Genomic DNA, 24,082 nt, shown 5'->3' with positions numbered 1-24,082 from the left:
TGGGAAAAAAAAAGAAAAAAAAATATAAAGAATAAAGAATAAAGAAAAGTAAATCCTTAAACCCACAGTCTTCCAAAAGGAGACAGATGAGGTGTGAAATCTAGAGAAAATATTCCAAAATCTGAGCATGATGCTGTCACAGTAAAGCAGAATGAAACAGAAGAAAGCCAAGCAAAAAGGTGGTGACCCCAGGGGGACTCAGCAACCTCCTTCTTATCATGGACTTGGGGGAAAAAATAGGGGCAGGTTGCAGAAATACCAAAACAAAGGGATCCATTAGGAAAAAAAGCTCTGTCCCAGCCTAATTTCCCATGACTGGGGTATCATGTTTGCCGTTGTCTGTGCTGATTTTCTCCCAGCCCTGCACAGGCTGGGGCAGCATCTCAGGTGACTCCTGAGCGATCCCTGCTGAACCTCCAGCCCTTTCCCAGGAAAACCATGGCCTGCAGCCACGGAGGGAAGTGCTAAGCTGTGTTAATGATGCTGTGTTATCATCAGGCTCTAACGCTGCCTGGAATGGATGTCAGTGCTGTGTATGTTCCTGCAGATCAGTTGGTAATTACACTTGGATCCAAAGTAATTACGCTGAGACTTGCACTCCGGTTTAGGAGACAGAAATAACCATGCACTCGCCTGGTCCCACACGTAGCACTTGTGATGTAATTTAATAGCCAGCTACTAACACGAGAGTAAAGAGGCATTTCTCTTATATTTATGCCCTTTTAAATTAAACATTGGTGTTTTTCCCTGTGTAAGGAGCACTGTGCCACTGGTCTCCTCTCCCCACTCAAGCGTCCTCCTCTTTCCCTGACAAAATGAAATACACCGAAGGAAAATAAATATTTATGAGCTCCTCCTGGGGTGTGATTGTTTTGATGCAGGTCCTGCTTTGGTTTCACTGTCTGCCCTATTTAAAATTTCGTCAGGGAAAAGCCGTCCCTCTAAAGGCTGGAGGAAGACAAGGCATTTGGATGAGTTTTGTGATCTCTGGGTGGGGAGCGGAAGGACCGACCTCCCTTTTGGAGGTTTTCCAGGTCACATCTGCCGGTGTGTTTCCTCTTTAACCTCCCAACATCAAGCACCTGGACAGCTGTAGCACTGCATTAAGCACCTATTTTTGATGAGGAGCTCAGAGTCGAGGGAGGCAGGCGGGTTCCCGGAGCCCACCTGCAGAGAAAACCTTCCCTGTCTGCAGTTCTGTTTCCCAGCCATCCATCAGCAAAGCACGCAGCCTTTTTCTCATGTAGAATCCTCTTGTGCATTTCCAAATAAGCCAAGGCTCTGCAAATATTCTCCTCCCTTCAGGGTGAGGAGCTTACTTTGGTTGGGAAAATAAAGAGTTTACTGTGATCTCTTTCTTTTGGCAATGTCTGGGTAATCATTGCTCATAATAATGCCATCCCAGATGTTGAAACATCTCCTGTATTAATTTTACCCAGAAGATAATTTCCCTTAGAAATCATGTGCAAATCCCCTGTTCTAATTTAAGAATTAATTCAATACACTAAATCTTAGCACTTCATCCTAGAAATGTTTTGCAGTGCCTGTTAACCCTTTGTAACAACAGCATCCAGCCCAAATGTGGGATGTAGAGATGTAACTAAGCCTGTCTCTCACACCAAGCTCTTTTTGAGGCCAGTACCCAATATTTTAAAGCCTAGACCCCCAGAGCCTATCTGCTTGAATGACTTCCTTCTCCCCAGATAATCACAAACATAAATTAATTTGCTGTTGCAAGTATAGGGGCAGATACACCAGCGCTCCCAGACACCCCACTGCAGTGGTGCCTGGGACTGTGATCCCACCCACCATCAGGGCTTTGACACACGCTAAGAATGAAAATAGGATGATTCCACGTTTAACAAGACATGGAGGAAAAAGAGAAGCTGAATGGTTTGGCTGAACCTGTGTAAGAAGTATGGGAGAGCTGGGGACACATCACACTCCTTCAGAGTCCTGGATGTGGGTCAGTGCTACCATCTCCCCCTACCTGGGTGGGCTCAGGCACACAAAAGTTCACTCCAGTCCTGCTGGTGTGAACTGCTTCATGCCTTTGCTGGGCTGTCTTCATTTAATTTAGAATGGAAACTGTGTCAGACTCCAGACTGAGCATTTTCCTGCCCTTCCAGGTTGTGACAATCTTAAAGCATCACAGCCTTTATATTGAAAGTCTTTGACAGCCATTGAAAAGAGTAAAGAAAATAAAGAGGCCAAATCTCTGAATTTCCCCCAGCTATGTGAGATCAGAGTGCAGTCCAGCACATCTTTTGTGGGGCAGGATGCTCCAAAAAAAGATCTCCCGATTCCTATGACAGAACAATATGACTTTATTCCACCCCAGTGATAATACCCAGCTAACTGCTTCATGCAACCTGAGGTCATATCTGGGATTCCACTGGTTTTTCTGGGGGTGGTTGTGTTTGCACAAACAGCACCTCGTGCACTTTGCAGAGCAGAGGGCCAGCCAAGGATCTGCTCCAAAGAGGATTTATTTGGAATCAGCTTTGATAATTATCATAAGGTGATAATAGGTGATTAGTGCTGGGATATTCCAGCACCTCCACCAGCACCTCCTAAACTCCCAGATGCTATATTGAGACTCTGCAGCAGCTTGGCCTCAGAGGAGAGGAATGATGCAATCCCCAAAAAGAAACCTCTCTTTCATTTCAATAAAATAGACTGGGAAAATATTGCTGCATCCTTCTGGTCCTTAATCAAAGGAGGATGCATTTGTGCCACCCTGCATTTCAACACACTGACAACTGCAGGATGGATCTGCTGGCCCAGCAGCCCAAGCTCGTGCCTTGGTTATTATTCCTCCTGATGAATTCACTTGGGGGATCTGCTCCTTGAAAGCAGAGCTCTCAGGTCAGGACAAATGGAAAATGTGTTACACAGAGCATGACATTCTGTGAGTCCCAGAAATGTGTTCAGGTATGTCCATGGGCAGTGGGGTAAAGCTGTTCCTTCATCTCACAGCTGCTCTTGGAATTTCCTTCTAGAAACCTCTTTTTGCATCAGCAATGGCTATTTGCAGTGAAATACTGGAGTTTCTTGTATTTATTACATATTGAAATGTAATGAGCTAAAGTCATAGCTTTGTTCTAATTCTGATTAGAGGGGGACATGACAAAAAAGGCCAAATATCAAATTTGAACTAATTAGAAAGGCTTTCTATGAAAAAATGGAACTTGAAGTGCTGTCCTGAGGGGAAAGCTGGCTGCAGTTTTCCAACAAAATTTTTCCTGCAGCATCTCAGGATGTTGATCCAAAAAAGAAACAGTTTGTGGTGACTGAGGTCCTGATCCTGTCATGAAACATGTTCTGGCTGGTTCTGTGGGAGTTTCCTTCTTTCTTCCGCAAGGGAGAGACAGAGTTTAATGTTATTTAGTGAATTGTCACAAGATGAGACACGGCTATTCTCACCCAACCCACTGATCTTTCTAGAAGACTTTATATGTCATTTATTTTGCTGTTTTCATTTGCTTTGCTTCTCTCCTGAGCTACAGGGTACTACAGTCTCATTCAGGGTGTTTTATATTCATCTTTGAGGGAGCAGAACTGTGTTTGCAGATGCATTTTGCAGCTCAGATCAACACACACAAGCTGTTGTCCCACCAAGAGATTCCCAAATGTGCAGGATGTGGGAAGCTGATGTGTGGGTGAGTTGATATGATTGAGGTTCAAGTGGGCAGAAGTTCACTGTTAGTTTGGTGGCCTGGGACAGGTCCTGGTGCCTGCTGGAGGGGGGAGCAGAGGTGCTGTGCAGTCTGTTGGCAGCAGGAAGGAAGGAAATATCTCAGCAATAAATGATGCCCACTGTCAGGACTCACCATCCCTCTCTCTGAACACTCAACCCTGGCACCTCTTGCTCCCAGGACCCAGATCCCAAGCTCAGTGTTTGAGCTGAGGACAGAGAATGTTGGTTCAATGGAACATTTTCTTTTCCGTCCCTCCTTTTCCCCTCCCATGGGGAAAAAACTTGGGTTTAAAGTCTGCTCTTGTTTGATAATTTCCCTTAACTACCAGCTAAATAATACATGATCCACTGTGCTGACTGATGACTCCCTCTCCTGACCCTGTTTTATTTTTATTGCTTGGCTCGGGCCAGTTCCTTCAAGTCCTGAATCATCAGAACAGAGACCTTGAGGTATTCCAGGCAAATCAATCCCTGGCCCATTGACATATTGCTTTAGCTAACCAACCATACAACTTCGCTTTTCCCTGATAATTTCTCAATTAATTGCTTTTCAGCTCTCATTCGTTACAAGGTCAGGCTGTGACTGGACTTGTACATTCCCATCTCTGATAAACTCTCCTGGTCCCCTAATCAGCCACGGCTGGGATTTTAGTTCCATTAACTTATTCATCATCCAGACATTTTCATCTTGGGGAGCTTGACTTTTGATTGTATCAGGAGTATCTTCAATTATTTAAGAGGACTTAAAATTGCCTTCTTACCTAAAGGGAAAATGCGTTTGGAGCCATGAAAATTGATCATATTGGACCAGTGTCTTTTGGATGTTCATATGTGAATGCCCATGTTAAAAGAAAAGCTCCTGCATGGCCAGAGCAGAAGAATTTGCTGCTGGTGAACATGTGTGTGCATGAGGCTGACTCTATTAAGATGTCAGCTATAGGGGAATGACAGTGTGCTGATGACTGGTGCCTTACTAATGCTAGATCACGCCTGAGAGTCAGTTCCATGATGTCAAACATTGATTCAGTTTCCGTGGGAAGTTAAGCAAATGCCAGAGCCCTTCAATGAGGTCTGAGACTGAAATTGCAAGCAAAAAAACCCTAATAATAAAAAAAAACACTTCCCCTGTCCTGGCAAGAAATCTTTTTAGAAAATTTTGATGGGAGCTGCTCCAGGAAGAGGGTGAATTTTGAATGTGTCCCAAAAGGCGGAAGGGCTTATAGGACCTTTCTTCAGCTTTGGTGAGATCTGGGAGCCAAATCCTTCTCTTCTGCAACCTTCTCTCTGGGGCTGTGTTTCATCTTTGCAGCAGCTGGTCCAGTCTGAGGCAACAACCCACTAGTGCTACTTTCCACAGATTTATTCTTTTAACAGAAGCAGCAGGCCATGTTACACAACCCCAGCTCTTCTCCACGCCCCTCTTCCCACAGTTCACATTCAGGCAAAGCTCCTAAGAGTCTGCAAGCTTCTCCCAAGAGCAAAACTGGTGTCAAATCCAGACAAACTGGCATCAGTGGGAAATGGTGCACTTGTGAACACAGTGATGGGACCAAAGAGTCTGGAATCCCACCTTGCTCATTGTCCCAGGCTCTGTGACTTTTTGACCAAAACCCACCTTCCCAGGATGGTACTGGGGAACTGTTTCTGATTATCTGAGTGCTTCAGGCTCTGAAAAATATCCACAGAGAGAGGTCAAACTGTATTGACAGGCTCTCTATGAAGAAAAGCTAGTTTAATATTGGCAAGACAAGACTGCTGCATATTTAACAGGAGCCTCTTCTTCCAGGAAAAGTGCTGTGGTTCCAGTTCCCTTTCTGCCGAATATGGGTGGTAGCTTTTATCACCCATGATTTCATTGCAGGCCACAGAATGATGGATTTTTCTGGCAGAACCCTATGCTCACACTTTGAGTGCAAATTTTCATAATTCACTTAAAAAGGAAAGCCCACATTATCACTGAGAAGGGCTTAAAAAAAGACTAAGAGCACAGAAAACTGAAAAAAAACCCAAACCCTGCACCAAAAGGCAGTGCCTTGTGATAAAGGAAAGTGCAACAGCAACAACAGTATGAACTGTTGGGTGCTGCTTTGCTTGTTTTCCCCCCCAAACTGCAATAACTCACCCATCCCACTGGAAAAAATGTGCCCTTTCTTGATGCATCAGCAAGGAGGGCCTTTCCATGGTCTCTGTCTCTTCCTGTCAATGATGTACCAGAAGGCACCAACACTTGGAGGACGTGAAGAAATGTACAGTTCTTTCCCCGCCTGTTGCTAGGATTCACAGCTCTACCCCACCACTTTCTGGGTCTTCAGCTCCTATTTTGGCTGTAGGAAAAAAGAAAGAAACCTTGTTGCTTCCAGACTTCCTGCATAAGGCTTGAGCAGCTCCAATGCCAACCCTTATAATATTGCTACAGTCAGACATAAAATCTTAATGCACAATAGTGCCTTGAATCTTACATTCTTCTGAAAAAGGTGAGTCCCCAGTAGTAAATGAAATATTAAACATTATTAAATATGAAACAGCTAAACCTGGATTCCATTAAAATGAATCTTTCATGGTTTTCCTGGTTTCTTTTTCCCATTCCCTTTTTTTTTTCCCAGGGAACGCAGTGATCTCGTGAGCTTTTATGTGTCCTTTTAAAGACAGAGAAATCACAGGTAATTTAAGTCTATTCTATTCAGATTTATTTTAGCTGGAAAACAAATCAAGGCAGTGAAACTCTCGCTTGGTCGCATCTCTCTGACTGAACTATTCAGCAGTCGATATCAAAGGCTCACCTAAAGACACTCCTGTAATGCCTGCTGACATGTGCCACCTATTTAGAAATCTTGTACCCTGTTACACACTCTACTTTCATTTAGAATGGCTTTAATCTTCCACCACACACCAAAAAAAAAACCCCCACTTAATACACAGGATGCATTTTGAGCTGGTTTTGCTGCTCCTGCAGGTTTTCTGGGAGTTAAACTGTGTCTGAGGTGAGTGCCCACATGGGAGCTGGCAGCTGGGCATCAAAGGGAATGTCTGAGAGAAAAAACTTGGGATTTTACAGAACCTCCCTTAGACTGGCTGATGAAACACACTTGACTGAGGATATGACTGCACTGATAGCACAAGGCAGTCAACAGGATAAGCCAGGACTAAATATTCTTACTATATTTCATGACTGTAGTATTTGCAGCTCAAAATTCATAAATGTATGGCAATCTGTGAACCTCTGGTGCTGGAACAAACCAAAGGTGTGTCCTTCTCATGACATGTATTTATGTCCTTGCATTCAGATCTCAAGCCCTTTCTGTGATTATTAACTTCTGTATTTGGGCAGAACTGGTGGAAATTTTTAGAAGAGGATAGGAGAAAGAGCTCTTGGCCTTGCTGAGAGGCTCCCAGAGCTTGGATCTGTGCTGAGCATTCCCTGGCTCTGGCTGGGAGACTGCTGAATCAGGCTGGGTCTGGTGGGAGGTTGCATCTCCAGCACACACCTTAATTCTTGGCTTGCTGCTGCAAAACATGCATGAATTAATCTGCAGACCATTTACGGACTGGAAGACAAGTACTAAGAAAGACAAGTCAAAATGGCAAAGAAGGTAGAAATCCATTAATTATTCATGACTACTGTTCCATTTTGTGCAAAAAGCCTTTCTGCCTTGCTTTCCATTTTGCTTTGCTTGGGTCACTTCTGAGGCTCAGCAAAGGAGATTTAAATGGGCTCCCCACCTGAGGAGCTTGTGCTGATGGCTCCCTCACATCCAGCTGGGTTTTGCATCTTTCCCTCCAGGAATTCAGCAAAGTGGAGTCCAGCAGACAAGCGGGAAAATCCACACTCTGCCCTGGTTCAGAGTGTGCCATTTTTCAGATTTCCTAAAAAATAAATAAAAGAGTAAATTGCATGAGGTTATTTTCTGTATTTAAACAGCAATGTTTGCTTTTTGCTGTGGTCCTACTTCAGCTGAGATGGCAAGAGCATCCCAGCAGCGTGGCCTTCTGGCAGCCTGACCAGAAGCATACGCTCTTGGTCTGGTTTTGTGAGGGCTTTTTATGCCTTTTTCTGGCCTGACACCCTTGGAATGGAGAGCAGCGAATCCCAACCACATTATTTATTTATTTTAATGAACTGCCTTTGGCCAGCTCAGGCTTTCACCACAAAGATTTCAGATTGCCTCAGAGCACCAGGAAACATGCTGCAAATTGCTATGAAGCTGAGACACGAACATGTCAAATAAGTGATCCACATGAGAGTAGATAGACGTGACATTTAGTAATCATCTTTCTTGGACAAAATGGGGCATTGCTGTCACTTTAAGTAAATCTCAGTCAAATTTCTGGCATTTTACCACAGGGGAAGCAGGAGGCATAATAGTAAATTTCTCTTAAAAAAATATAAAAGATCAACCTTGGGGAAAAAAATATGGTTGCCACAATTTAAGGTGCAATACCTCATCCTAGCTTGGCCAGCCGTTTCCTGGCTGCTGATATCAATATGTCACTCCTAATGTTTACTGATGTTCACTTTATAAATGACTTTTCCTTGCTGTCAGAGGATCTGTCACCAGCTTCTCTTCCCCCTCTTTGCCTCTCATCCCCTTTAATAAAGATTAATATCTTTGAGGTTAAGTAAAAAGATCACATACTACGTAAATCACACCATAGGTCTGATATTTAAAAAAAGATGAGCATGTAATTGGTGAGATTATGTGAGCAAATTGGGTAATTCCTGGCCTAAATGAACAGAGTTGGCTTTTGTGGGACCAGTTAATCTAAGTGCACATTCAAATAAAGTGTATTTTGTGCAGGCATTTGAGCTTCTGAAGGTTCCCCCATTGAAGAACTGCAGATGTTTGAAGCAAAAATTGGTGAGTTTAACTTTTACAGCTTCTCTGAAGTTTCAATATGTTTAAAAGACATGCAGAATGGGGATTCTATATAAATGTGGCACACTGGCTTTCCATATTTATAGTCCACCAGTGACTTCTATATTAAATGGTTTCAGTCTATGAGTCCAAACAAGATTTTTCAACCTGTCACTCCTGCAGCTCAGCCTGGTACACGAAATGCTAAACATGTTCTGGCTGCTTTGTACATCTTCCTTGACAAACACCTGGAGTAATGATTCCAGAATGAATATTTAGCTGGCAATTTTATGGATGAAGCACAAACCAGTCATTTTGGCTTTGCAATGCTAAGAGCAGTGAACGTGCCCTTGGCTTTTAAACTGCAAGATGCAGCTTGGAAGGCACAGTGAAGGAGATGATGGACCCTTCATATAAACTATGATCCAAGTGAGGTTTGCCTGGCCAAGAACTGCAGGATCAGACCAAGACAGGGTCATACTGAGGTGCCAAAACCTAAAAGATCAGACTAAAACAGCTGCTGCAGAGGTCAAACTTAGGTTTATTTTTCTGATCACTGTCTTTGCTGTGTACGTAGGACAATCTTGTGGCTAAGGGTGGAAGATGCAGATTCCTGGTCCAGTTTAGACAATTTCCTGCAGACTTCCCAGCCAGGCTCCATGGGTCAGATCTACATTTCAGAAGGGACTTCAGCCCTTCTTCCTGATCTACTGGAAGATCTATTGAATCTTCCCTCTTTGGCACTCCAGATTTGGTGTTAGAGGTCTGTGATACCCACAGCAGTAATTCTGTGTATCCTCAGATTTACAGCAGTTCTGGTGTGGATGAGCCACTCAGGTTGTGGTTTGTATATCTGACCCATTGAGAACTTGCCCACAAAGGTTCTTCCACTCTCTTTCAAGCACTGGAATTTCTCTGAAAGTGGAAACAGAGCACAGGGCCTGGAGATCCAGGTCTTGTGCTATCTGGGAGGCCCCAGACCCACTCACATCTTTGCACATCTTCTTCTCTGGGCTGTGTGTGTTTTGCATTTTGCATGGTTATGTGTGGTGGTGACCCAGCCCCTCTCCATCCTGCTTCTTCAAGAAGCATCCCCAGAAATGGAGAAAACACTAAGGACAAACTGGAGCAGGAACTGAGCATGAAAAGAGTTGTGGCTTTGACAAAGACACTTAGAAGTGGAGAATTTTGGCTCTGTTTTGTGCTTTATCCAGAAGCAGTTTGACATAAATTGTTGGATTTATCCCCTAAACTCTGAGTAAAACCCTCCTCCAGGTGTCAAAGGCAACATCCCCCATCGGTGCCCAAACTACAGCCTCTTCTTTGAGTGGGTACATTTTGTTGTGTTGTGAACTTCAACTCAGGAATAACTGCAGCTCCTGAATCTGCAGGGAGGGGACAGTTTGAGAGGCAGATCTCATGCAAAGGGCACTGATGGTGTTCTTTAGTTTCACACAAAACCTTCCAACTACTGGAAATCTATAAAAAAGAGTTGGTACCAAAAGCCAGCTCCTGAAGGGAGAATTGTGTGTGTTATTCCATTCCAGTGCACCAACAAAACTATTGTGCTCTGAAGATGACTCTGAAACTGCCTTTTGTTGTATTCTGTATGAAGTAGGATTTTCTACCTGCAATAACCACTGGGTGATTTTATTTCTAGGAACTAGATTATTTCACAGTAAAGGAAAAGAGTCTCCAACCGTCTTAGCAAGTGAAGAAAAAAACACCTCTAAACCTTCCCAGAATATTATAATATATCTTAAAACCAACTTAGTTTTCACTCACATAATTGATATGTGTACTATTTTACTGCACAACACTGTTTTACTTACACAGAATTGTTTCTTTCAACTATAGCTAACTTGATTCTCTGTGCAGCAGGATCTGAGGCCAGTAAACCATGAAGAATTTTACCTTGCAGACTGCAGCAAGCAGAGGTCTCTCTAGTGAAGGCATTATTTTCCAAAATGATGGATGTGTATATTTATTTGCTCTGTGACTTCCATGTCAGGTTTGTCATATTTCCTCAAATTACTAGTTAAACCAAGGTTTTGTTTCTGTTTTGTTTTTGTTTCTGCTGAAGCCTGCAGGCTCAATATACCTTATAAAAATCAAGCTGTAATTTATCTGCTCCATAGATCATGTGTAACAATAATCACTCTGGAGTCTGCCGGGTTCGGATGTCTGGCTTTGTTGGAAGAGATGTATGAAGTGAACAAAAAGCTTCCTGATTTTCATACTCTGCAATAAACCTGAAATATGGAGAGAAGTGAAACATGTATTTAAATTAAACCGAGGAATCATGACAAAGAAGGAGCACAGAGAAATACACACACACCCAGACACATATTTTGCAATGACATGGTATTATTTCTCTTAGCAGCTGGACCTCTACAAGTTCTGCACTCTCCATGCTGCAGACATTCAGCAATCAAAGCAGAGAAACAATTTTCACCCTGGACTTGGACCCACCAGAACCGTGAATTGTTAACTTGCATTTTGCAGGGAGAAAAACCTTTGCCCACACAAAAACATGGAGAACCCCAAAAGGGTTCATAATCACAAGCACTGCCTGGAATATTTAAGTGCTACCTCACACTAAATTCGCTGTTCGGTGTTACTGCTTGTTTCGCATACATATGGGTAATTTTGGAAAGGCCACGAGGAAACCTCAGAATCGTTTTCTAGGTGTTTGCAAAAATAATAGTAATAACAAGCTAAAATTATTAGCTGACCAACCTAACCACATACAAGTGGAAAACTCACAGAAGATTATTGTAGCTTTAATCCCCTCCTCGCCCACACCCACCTCTGGGAAAAACAGGGAATAATCTCAATACACTGAAATATTATTTATTGCCTGGGGAGGGGGGGCAATTCCTCCCACAGCCAAACTTGCCTTTTGCAAGGCGTTTCTCTCCTTGTTTTGTTTGTCACAGCACCAAAAGGATACATGATTCATGTTGCAGATCCCCATGTGGGGACGCGGAGCGGGCGTGAGACTGTGCGAGGCGCCCGCCGGGGCCACGCGTGTCCCTTGTCACCACACGGGTTAATCAGCAGCCAGGCTCTGTCACTGCCAGGGCCCCAAGGAGGACAAGCACTTGGAAAAGATTTCTGGTCCATTGGCTGCAGGGACACAGGGCTGCAGCGAGGCCCTGGTATGAAGAAGAGATTGCAGTTTTAAAATTAATTAATTCTCTGCTATGAACTTCGCTGGAGAGCTGCAGCCGTGCTCGGGTGGTGGTGGGGGGGTACCTGCTCTGCTCCCCAGATAATGCCATGCCTGGGACTGGATGGATAAAACACTTCCTGGGAGGCACTTCCAAAAGCCCAATATCTGTTCAGTTAGCAGCCTGAGTTACAGGGCAAATCTGATTCTGCCTCCAGCTCCCCAAACTCTCTCATCCTTTTTTTTTTTTTTTTTAATATTTTTTCAAAAACTCCTAAATACAGTGGCACCGTCATTAAGAGATCCAACAGAAGCCTGGAAGAAGAGATTAGCGCATACCAGAGTGACAGGGCTTCTGGGAAGGGGAAAAAAATAGACAACATCAGTGCAATGTACCATTAAAAGTATGGAGTGACAGATGACAGTTGGTCTGTGATGGGGTGATTCAGCTAAATGGTAAACAGAAGGGCGAATTCTGATCTCGCTTATGCCAACATAAACCTTGGGCTGCAGAGGAGCTGCTTCGCGTCTCTAGGACCGGAGCGCAGCCCATAAAAGCTGTGACTCAGCCAGATAATCTCTGACAACTGTTAGCACCGTGGTAAATATGGCAACGTGGCAGGCTGGAAGAGGGGCTAAAAAAAGTTTCGCTTCCACACTTCCAAAATGAAATGTTTCAGAGGTTTTTTATCTTAAAACGACGTCTAAAATCTTGGTAGCAGTAATAGAAGTGGTTGAGAAATATTGAGATGAAACATGTTGGGGTTTCTTTTGAGGGTTGGATGAAATATTTTGATTGAGGCCAAATTAATGAGGTTGCTGAGCCAATGGGGTGAAAAGTCAGTTATCCCCATAAATTCCAGTCCCTGTGGAGTGGACCTGCTGGACACTGCACGACCATTAATGGTGATGTGATGGAGAGACACTAATTTGTGTCTGCATGAGATAGATGAGGAAAGGCTTTTAAAAGGAGGTATTTGCTAAGAGAATGTTTAACATTTGTTTTTGCTTCAAAAACACATTTTCAAAGAGAGGATCCCATCCAAAACATATGTTCCCTCCCTGTGTGGGCAGGCGTGCAAACACTAACGTGGGACCGAGCAAACTGCAGAGGAGAGCATGGAAGCCAAAGCTAAAACTCTCCCATCTTGCTGCTGAGGCTTTCTCGTGATAAAGCTGCTGCTCTCTGATATTGGCACAGAGAAAGGGATGGACTGGGGCTGTCCTTGTCTCCTGGGTGTCTGAACCCCCTCGTCCCTGCACCCTTTGGCACCATCTGGCACCACTTTGTTTGCCTTTGGTAAATACAGTGTAAAACACTATTGGGATGTGAACCTGTGCCGTATTGCTCTTCTGATTAAGAGAATAAATTCCCTTTTTTCTTTCCATGGTTTCGCTTTGTGTGGTAGTGGTGTTTTAACTTCAGTCCACACAGTGCCTAGTTTCACCAGCAAGCTACTGTGGTATCTGCAGAACTACAAATAAGCTATTTCTCATGGAAAATGTTGCATTTTTTACATTTTAGCTGGCTTGGAAGGTATCTCTGCACAGAGATGTGACGATCTGAAACCCATCATCCTTGGTGGGAAAGGCCATGAGAAGGGACTGTCCCATGGGGAGACCACCACTGCAGCTCCATCACCCTCAATGCTTTAGAAAATTTAGGATCACTCAATGTCATTTTAAGATTTGGGGTAAGGTTTTTTTATGAAGCAGAGTTGCTTCCTCCTGTGAGCCCGACTTGAGGTGGCAGTGCAAATGAGCCTAGGAAATAAAGCTCTGCACCTTATATAGGAAAGCTACCAAAAATATATGGATTGTGGAATTACCCTTTGCTGAGAAGGGAATTCAGATTTTATTCCTCCTACTGGGTTTTATTTCTTTTGTCATTACAGAATACACAAGCAGATTATTCCCCAGCCACAAAAACAGTTGCATCAAGATGCTGCAGTTGAAAAGAACAAAACAGGCAACAGTTCAACATTCTCAGTTAAGATAATTATGATACTATTAATGGATATTAATTTCTGTTTATTTTACAAATATTAGGAAACTAGTTTTCAAATTCACACCTCACCAAATGCTTTACAACAATGATTTGTTTCATTAATTTTATCAGCTTGCATGCCTTGTTTTTTTATAGCAGGTTCTTTGCTGAGAGACATTAACCTGTGATGGAGCATCCTAAGAGCCTGTGCAGAGGATCCAAGCTGATAAATGCTGGTGTACAGGCTGCCCACCACTGTCAATTTTTCAGTTTGCAGTGTAGTTGGGGCACATAATAAATTTCTGGGGGTTTTATTTAATTTTACAGAAGCCTTGAAATTCTTCTGTGCATATTTTCTCACTGTTTTAACATGCATATGAGCCCTCAACATCCAAATGTCATGTTCTGTGTGATATGGGTTAGGTAATAAACCCTATGGTATTATTTTTGGAATACCTATCAAAATAACTAACACAGTTTAAAGTCATGTCTTAGTTAAATATTCAGTGTAGAATTGGTTTTTAGCTGAATGCAGTATCCACTATTTCTGAGTTTCTCACTAATAAATATAAAATGCTAATGGAGAGCAAACAGGGAAATATTCTGCATATGCTAAATTGACCTTACATTCAAAATGCAAAAATGCTTGTGCCACATGGTTAAGAAAAATAAAGTGGGCTAGTGCTTACACCTGGATGATAAAGAGAGCAGTGTGATGCAGATTCATCCTTCCTGCCCGTTCCTGGAGGATGTTCTGGAGCTGAGTGTGGCAGCGTTACCCCAGCACAGGGAACGCGGCTGGGCAAGCGGCCCAAGGGAGCAGAGCCAGGTCCCTCCAGTGCCACCAGCTCCACTCCACTCATGTCTGGCACATGAATCATGCAACACTCGTGGGCCAGTGGTTTTACAGCCCCTGGTCACAGGGTTGCAGGCATCCTTACCCCTCCCAGGTGATGAGCTCCTCCCCAGAAGGAGCAGGAGGCAGGGCTGGAGGTCAGCACTACCTTCCTCCAGGTAAGGGCAAGCCCAAGTGAGGGTTTTACAGGCTGAGCCAAGTCCCAAGTGGCTCTTTCTCTGCTGTTCCCTGTCAGTCTGCTGTGAATGCTCCCCTGGATGTTGAATTCCTCTGCTGAAAACTGGAGATGGAGCTAAAACTCAGGTGTTGGGGCTGGATCTCCTGTCACTGCTCTGAGTCTGGCATCTGTCAAACCCTGCCAGCGATGGATCAGTGAAGGAATGGCAGTGGGAAAACATTGCAACAACAAATGGCTGCTGCTGCATTCCCTCTCCTCCTCCCCAGTCCCTGGGCCAAATTTCTTTATCCCTTTCAGTGTAACTCAAAACCAGTGAAGTCAATAGAAAAACCAGTTTACCAGACCCTGACTCAGCCCTTGGTTTGCTTAAACTCCAGTGCAGTGGGGTTAACCATGACACACTTTAGTTTACCTTCATGTCTTTCCTCAGCTTAGAGAGAAATTCATATTTTTCATATTTGTTTCCCTGGACCTTGGCCAGCTGAATAGAGGTCAAATACGTCAAGCTGGGTCTAAACTACAGCAAAAAAATGAGCTGCATTTCAACCTTTTTCTCTAGCAGAGTGACAATATAATTCATGTTTATATTCCTGCCTTCGCCACCATCCTGCTGTTTGACCTTGGCAAAGTCACTTCATCTTTTTGAACCTTCATTTCTCCTCCAGATTGTTCCTTTTGTCTTTAGACTTCTATGGGGCAAAAACAGACAGATAGACAAATATCTGGGGCAAAATGTGGCTTACACAGTGGCATTACTACAACAAAGTGCTTCCACCTCCTGGACCTGAGGTCCAGGCAGAAGTTTTGGATAATAATATCAGCATAAATTCCAAGCATGGGACAAATGTAAAGCAATGCTCTGTCCCCATACATGCCATGGGTTTTCAGCATTCAGGAAAAGCCCATTCAGATAAGACCAGGAGCTGAGAAAATGTGAAATGCCTTCACTTGAGCAAAACTCCCGTTTTAATGGAGATGTTTTGCTGTCTTCAGATATAATTTCAGGATCCAAACACCCAAATTTCCCCATAAAAATGTGTTCAAACATTGCTTGACTGCTATTCTCCTTTGCTGCAGAGCTGGGAAGTCACCATAGTTGATGAGGAGCTATTATAAAGTTGACAATTTGCCCCTTTTCTTCAAAAAAGCAGTTCTGCAGAGCTTCATTCCTTTCAGCCCACACCGACTCTCATCCAAAGCCTTCCCTGCTGCTCAAAAGAAACCTGAAATTTCCCAACTGCAGGATTAAACTCATCTTCGCCCCCTCCAAACAAACAAACAAATAACAAAGGAGGGAAGAAATTATCTCTACAGTAGGGAGACGAAGGTAAAGAGCTTATATGTTAATCATTAGCAGAAAAAGAAAAAAAAACAACCCAGCTGAAGTCAGAAGAAAAGAAAAGAAGATAATAAGGGGGGATATGGACATTGGAGGGGAAAGAAAGGCAAGAGCAGGAGACACAAAGTGCTGCTGCCAGGAGTGTTTTCTGTTGTGTGAGAGTGCCCAGAACCTTGTCCAGACTGGGGGAACAGAATTATTTAAGTTTTAAACTGCCAGCAATTCCTGCAGGGTCTCCCCTGGGTCCCAACTCTCCTGCACCCCCTGGGTGGGGGCCACCCACCCTCTGTCCCCGTTGTCACCCTGTGCTCTGCCTCGCAGGAACGCGGAGAGCTGGGAGGGAGGGAGGGCAGCCCAAAGCCAGCACCCCCTGCACCTCGTGAGCCCGTGATCTCCTTTATACCCATCACTTCTTCATTCTCCCTATGAGGACTGCTTCCAAAATAAAGGCTAATTGATGGATGATATTATTGTTTATTATTATTATTACTATTATTATTATTACTATTATTATTATAGTTATTATTATCGTTATTATTATCGTTATTATTATCGTTATTATTATTATCGTCATTATTATAGTTTATTATTATTATTATTATTATTATTATTATTATTATTATTATTATTATTATTATCGTCATTATTTTTATTATTATTAGTATTATTTTTTGCTATCCCTGGTCTGGAAGGAGTTAAAGTCATTATCCCCTCGATGTCCACCGCATCCCCGCATCCCCGCTGAGCTCCATCAGAGCTGCCGGGGCAGTGGCAGCGGTGACTTCACCTCCGCGCGTCGCAGCCTCGCGCGGTGCCCAACTGCTGGAGTTTGCTAATTTGTGTGTTTTCACTCGAGGCCTGCTGATTCAATCATTTTAAAGATGCCCATTTCTTCCAAGCCAGGGATTTTATGACTCTAAGGATTAGAAGCTGTTATCCCAACAAACCCTGGAGCTCTATATATTCTGATTTTATGGTAAGCTTCACTAATAAACTGTTTAAAACATATGTTAATTGTGTTTATTGTATTCTTTAATTATCATATGTATCATTAAAGATGTACTATCCTGTTTGGAATCCTAATACCTAATGCCCTCCTTTTATTTATTTATTTTCTTTTTTTGGTATCGTTTCACAGTACTGAGTTACATGAATAAAAGAGAGAGAGAGGAAATGAAAATACAGATATATATTTTAACAAGGAAGCTTATTTTCAATTTTCATTGTTTATTTAAAAGTAGAGTCTTTGAATTTTATTCAAAATCTCTCTCATGAAGAAAGGCAGGCAGGGAATGACATAACAAAACATGGCACTCTGTCTCTGTGCATTTTATTCTGTAATTCTTCTTTTCTTTAAAAATATGCCTCCCTATCATCTACTATGCTTAGTTTTCTGTTTTCAGACTGCTCAAAATGATAATTTACCCAGCTGAGTTGGGTTACAAAGGATCAGAATAATTGTCCCCTCATTTTTGTTATATCTCATTATTCTTATCATACATACACACACTCACACACACACCCCAGCGTGTGCATAATAAATAAGAGTGTATTATGTGTGTGTACATGCACCCATGTATACAAATGTATATTCACACTAATTGTGCTCATCTTTACCCATTAATGGGGAGCTGTTTTTCCAAAATAGAGGTACCTGCCATCCGAGCTGCGTGAGCAACTTTCACTGTTTTCAAGCCTGATCTTGATCCTGAACGCTGTTTTATCCTGTTGCTTGAAAATGAGGGTGCCACTGCATAATAAAATCCTGAAATTAGGATTTATTCCCCTTCTCCTGACTTGCTCCCAACATCCAGAACAATGTCCCTCAGCCCGATCGCTGTTAAAAACAGTGGCCAGCCCAAATTCCTATATTCTATATTGGTTTGATTATTTCTGTTCTTCTTTTTCACTTGGGAAAACAAGCTGGCATTAACATGGGGCATTTTGTTCATTGCTGAAAGAGAAAACAGCAATAAAAAAATCCCGGCATTTTTCAGCTGCGCAAGTCAGGGGAAGGGCAGGAAGACGCATGTGCAGCGAGATCCGTCCCTGGTCATCAATATTGCAGATGAGAATAATAAATATCTGCAGGCACACGACAGAAAAACGCAGCCACGCTCATTTCTGTGCTCCAGCTTTAAGTTCTGTTTCCCCCCCAACCTGCATTTGAGGAATATCCTGGGAAAAACACGATTATCCCAACACAGAGTTTTGTTTTGATGAAAAAGAATGAAACTGCCGGGCTGCTTTGCCGCTGATGTAGTGGGGGATTTGCTGTCAGGAGTTTATCAGTCAGACTTTTTTTTATTTTAGTTGGTGAAGAATGTTTCCTTTAGGTACCAGATGTTAATGTCACCTCGTGAATGAAACTGCTTCTGCAAATTGAATAATGTCATTTGCATTCACTCATTCTAAAGAATATTGAAAAGTGGCAATGCTGCTTGTGTTAAAAATTCTTTTTCCAAGCAAAAAAATCTCTGCTTGGGTATCCAGGACATGATAAACAACTGGGATTTAGATTCTTTAATAAACTAGGTAAATAAGTGTACTATTGGGCCAAAAACTTAAAAAAACATGTAATTTTGGTTTCTAAATAATGGCAACCCACAGCCTAAGCATCCTCATCACACAATACAGAACTTAATGTCAGGTCAGTTTCTGTTTCTAGAGGTGATGGGTGAATTTGGGACAAAGTGCCTGCGTAGGTGTTATCACTTTTCACTTGCTGGGATCCCTGAGGACAGGATTAATTATTTGTTTTGCCTTTTTGGAGATATAACCCGTCGTTGGTTTGACATCCCAGCCACAGGTGTGCTTCAAGCTGCAGGAAGAAACAGCGGATTGTATCCTGTCAAAACAACCCCACCGTGGTTAGAGACATCTCAGCCCATGGTTGATTTTATCCTGAATTCCAGGGTGCAATATTTGGGGCTGTGGTGTGCCTGGGGGGCCCTGGGGGAGCACATCCTCCCTGCCTGCACCAGCCCAGCCAGCACAGCTCTGCCCTTGCTGCAGCCCCTGGAAATGATCATTTTGCACAGCCCCACACAAATTAAAGCATCACCATCTCTCCCTATTATATTAATGGATTTTATGCTACTTTTAAAATTACACTGTTTTCAAACAGGAATACATTTGAATGTCAGACTCTAATACCCAAATATAAATGTCAAGACCTCTGTACATCTCCAACATGCAGGAACTAATTTAATCATCTCAGTGAAACGATTTCAGTTCAGAAATCACTTTGTTTGAGTGGAAGGGTTATGAAGAGGGTGCACAGCCACAGGAAAGTGCTTACATACTATTTAGGGCCTTGCTTTTTTATAAAAAGAAAACCAAGATGGGCATTTGCTCAGGAGTGGAAATTCCCAGCCTCTGCCAAGCTGAAGGCAACTGAGGTAATTGCACTGCAGGCTCAGAAAAATGATGCCTAGCACCGAGGAATAGTAAATGCTCATTTTTTGGAGAAAAGAAGGGGAGGGGGCAGTGATGGAAAACTACTTTTTTCCCCTGTGTCTGGAAAAGGGAAAAGGACAATCTTGTGAAATCTAGGCTGCCCGGTCTGCGAGTGCTGCTGAGCTCCTGAGTGGGAGATCCCGCTGGCTGTGCACACAGAAAACATGGACACAGGAGGAAATCCAGCAACAGTTTTGCATATGGACTGTGGGCTCCTGCTTCTAAAACTCATCTTAGGCCGTTTCATTCCTCCTTTTTACATATGGCATTTAAAAAAAGGCAAAGGCAGTGCAGGCAGGTTTTTTTTTTCCCAAAGGGTAACTGCTAAACAGGACTGGCAGAAGGAGCTTATTCCTTATGTGGGCCTGCTAACCCCAGCACCACTGTACTCCACCATAACCCATGGCTTCAACCATTTCTAGGAGGGAGGGAAGCTCCCCCCACATTTCAGAGGTAGCTGGGATCAGCTCCAGACCGCTGCTGTACAAAGATTCTCATCAGCAGTGGTGCAGTGACTGCGTGGGAAAAGAGAAAGCAACATCCCAGCTCCTTCCTGGGGTTTCTGGAGGATCTGGGAGGCTTGAGAGGAAGTGGCATGGTTGGAGAAAGATGGGAAAGAGAAAGAGGAAGGGTGGATCAGAGCCTGGAGACATGGGGAAGGGATGGTCAGGGACCCCAGAGTTAAGAAATGAAGGACGGGCACCAATCCATGTGTGTGGGGAATGTTTGACCATGTCCTTTCCCTGGGCATGCCATCACCTCCCGAGCTGCAGCCCAGCACAGTCTGCACAGGAGCTGATCCAGTTCCCAGTGAAGTTGCTGAGGATAAGCACGGATTCAGTGCTGATCACATTTCACTGTCTTGAATTTCAAATTTCCAACCCTAATTCTGTCTGCACAACAAGTAGGATTAAAAACTTTGAACTAAAATTATGTTGCTGCTGTTTCATGCAACCCCAAACAAAACAAACTAAAAGAATAATGAGGGCCTCAGTCCATGTTGGAGAGCTTTGGTGAAAGAAGCTTAATTTGTTGGGTTACTTGTTACAATTAGATGCAGTACAGATGATATCAAGTTATATTAATAGCTCTAAGATTTTCCAAGTGTTGGTATGAAAAATGCCCTGCCTCGATAATGAAAACATGCGCAGGAGAGCTTTGTAAAACAATCAAAAAATCAATCCTGTGTGTCAAGCTGAACATATCAATGAGACAGTTTGCAGTCAGAGGGTTTTCTTATGAAGTGCTGTCAACAGTCAATGCTACACTTGTCCTATCCGTCCAGCCCTGCTAAGTGGAAAGATTTCTCTTTATATTAACCCAATAGAAAAGGAAAGGAAAACCAGGAAAATGTAAGCCACGGTAATTCATCTCAAGTATCCTGAAGGACAATTAGCAACAAAGGCTAGCGGTGGTAAGCCTGCTCTTTGGTGGGGTTTGGAGATCCGGGGCTGTAATTATTGAGCCATCCTGCTGAATAGCACAATCAATGCTTGACGGCTGCGCCGGTGCGGCGGCTCGAGCTCTTGTGTAAATGAAACGTCAGGCTGGGGGAAAGGGGCCATTGTGTTTACCCGAGCCTGGATTAGCTTTTAGAGAACAATGAATCTGCAATCGACACAAGACATTTTAATGGTGTTGTCGGGATCTTTCTTAATGGAGGTTGGGGTGATGGAGAGGGAGGGAGAGCGGCGCTGGCGAGGAGGATGGATTCCACCCGCACTGTGCAGGTGTGCACGCATCCAGCCCCACTTCCCAGCTCATCCCAGCTGGACCGTGGTCCTTGGAGCTGGCAGCAGCCATCCAGGATCAGGGCAGTGGGACCACAGTGCAGTCGTGCCAGGCTTCACAACTGGCTGGGCAGGTGACATGTTTTTCACCTGACTACACATCTCTCTGCCCAAAGGGCCTTAAGCCTCCCTCCCCTTGCTCCCTCGAGCATGGCTCTTCCTGATTTATAACCTCAGGGTTTATCCCTCTCTCTCTTTCTCAGTATTTTCACTCTTTCCCTCCTTCTCTCTTAAAAAATAAGCTTCTCCCCAGCAGCATCAAGCTCAAGGTTTTCAGCCGTCCCCTTAAATTCCTGTCTAACTTCTCATGGACGCATTTCTATTCTTGTCATGTCTTACTTCCTTCTTTCACAGCAGAAATATTTATCAAACTGTTCTTCAAATCTGCCAGTAGCTTCACTTCCCCCTTCAGTTTTCTCAGCACTGATCCTTATATTGCAAAATCATCCCTTTTTCCATGTGCTGAATGAACATTCCAGCTACACCCAGTGATGATCTGGGAGAGTTTGTGGGTGCATGCCCAGAGATGAAGGACTCAGCCAGATTTTTGTGGCCATTCAAAAGGTGCTTGCTAATCCTCTTTTCTCACCCACTGCAAATATTCCAGTCCTGGACAACGTGGCTGGGTGGGAAGGTGACAGGCATCCCAATCCCTTGTTTCCAGCTGGAAGAGCAAACCTGCACTGCCAAAGGACGTATGAAAATTTCCTTTTTGCCCATGTGTAGACTGTAATGCTCATCCTTCCAAGAATATTAAGGTAAATAAATGCCTGTGGGATGTACATTTCTTTGTGCTTGTTTTTACTGCAGGGTGATGAAGTGAATGAAGCAGCCCTGGCTGTGCTAAGCCTGGAGAAGACAACAGGAATATCCAAAGGTTTTGGGAATGCACTTGCTTTCTTTACTCAGGCTTCATTCAAACACATTTTTGCAGCCTATTCAGTGTGGATGACTTGGTGCCCACCCTTACCCAGACTCTGCCAACACTGTGGTGTCTGAGTCCTGATATTAAACCCAGAGAGCTCAGTCCCATTTTCCTCCCTCCAGCCCCAGCACCTGCTCAGCCATGGAGCAAACCAAGGCTGGAGGTGTGGGAAGTGCTCGGGGCAGGCACAGAGTCTCACCCATAAACCACCACACACCTCCTCAATGGAAGGCAAACTCTGCAGATGTAATTGATTAGTAACTATCAGCTAATTGCAGGGTAATCACATGATTATTTTTGCTTTGCAAACTGAATAGTTGCCATGAGATTGGATAATTGTGTGGGGCAATTTTACACAGAGGCACATAGCAATGCAGAGTAAAACCAGTTTCAAGGCTGTGTACAGCAGGCAGGGTGATTTTATTCCTGCAAGTCCAGGGTGCACATCAGTGCATCATGTGTTTCTAAAGGCATCTTTGGATCCTGTGCTCTAAAGGAGAACCAAAAGATAAGAAATTGCTCTACCAGCATCACTAGAATGAAATAAAATCCCCAAACTTTTGGCACAGCAGCATCTTGACAGCTCTGCCAGCCCAAAGGGAAGATGCAATGTTCCTGTCCTTTGGAGGAGGGTTTGGGCTGCAGGAGAACACTACTTCGACCCCAGGAACTTGTTTGCCTGCAGCCCACGTAGGCACCACAGCCACAGCCGCACCTGCAAATGAGTGCAAAGCATCTCCCTCTCCTCCCAAGGCCTCGTCACAAAACACAGAGATGGTGGTTGGAATATTTTGTCCTTCTGTAGCTCATTAAAATTTTGGTGTTGGCAGGAGAGTCAATCAAATGCCAGCAATGCAACCCAAATATTTTCCCAGATGGGTTGAACATTGTACCAGAAAGCAATTGAAGAAATTATTTTCTCTGTTGGCAAGGCAATTTCAAAGGCACTTTAGTCTCTGAATGTCTCTTAGTCGATTAAATATTTCAAGCCATTTTCAATGTCACTGATTCAGATTAATCAAATATTGAAGAGATGGGGTTAAAGCTGGAAGATGTGTTCTCTTTGGCCTCTCAGTGTTGTGGCATCAAACCTGTGGGATAAATGCTCCTCTCAAGAGGCCTGTATATTCTAAGTTTAAAAGAAGCATGAATGCTTCCCTTGCCAGGGAATCCTAAAGCTTCCTACATGTCAGGATTCCAGCAAGAACCACTGGAACTTCTAAAGTGGGACCAACTGGGGGAAAAACTCACATCTCAGTGATTCAGAAAAAAATAATATAAAGAACCAGCATATGTCTGAATTACAAAAACGCCTGTATTAATTTCAGTCTGGCATTACAAGACATATTTCTGTGAGAGCCAAGAGCCAGCAGAATGTACATGGGAATATTTTTGGGCTTTATGTAGGAAAAATTAATAGAAGAAACAAATGCCATAAGCACATTCATGGATGTACAGGAGGATGGCTCAGATCCTCAGCTGATGGAAATAAGCTTCCATCCTCTGTTGCAAGGGAGATGCAGGGATTTACCCCAGCTGAGGCTTCAGCTCAGACTATGGAAATACTGTTGATGTCAAGTGGCCAGTGGGCACTGACTGGGAAGGAAGTCAGAGCAGGGAGCCTTTGTCTCTTTGGATTTCTTCAGGAAATAATGAAGGAAATATAATAGAATATATCTGTGAGGCCACACTGCTGTCAGAGGGATTGGGTACAAGAAAAACAACTCGAGCTCCACTCTTGTATTCTGGTATTCACTCCGATGTCCTCAGAAGCTGCCATTGGGAGGCTCAGCCCAAGGCCCCAAATGAGCTAAAAAATGTTT

The sequence above is a fragment of the Pseudopodoces humilis genome, chromosome 19 (genome assembly GCF_049639895.1).
Source record: "Pseudopodoces humilis isolate 2021_Gansu_Grassland_sample_001 chromosome 19, ASM4963989v1, whole genome shotgun sequence".
NCBI lineage: Eukaryota > Metazoa > Chordata > Aves > Passeriformes > Paridae > Pseudopodoces > Pseudopodoces humilis.
This window is presented reverse-complemented; position numbering follows the sequence as displayed.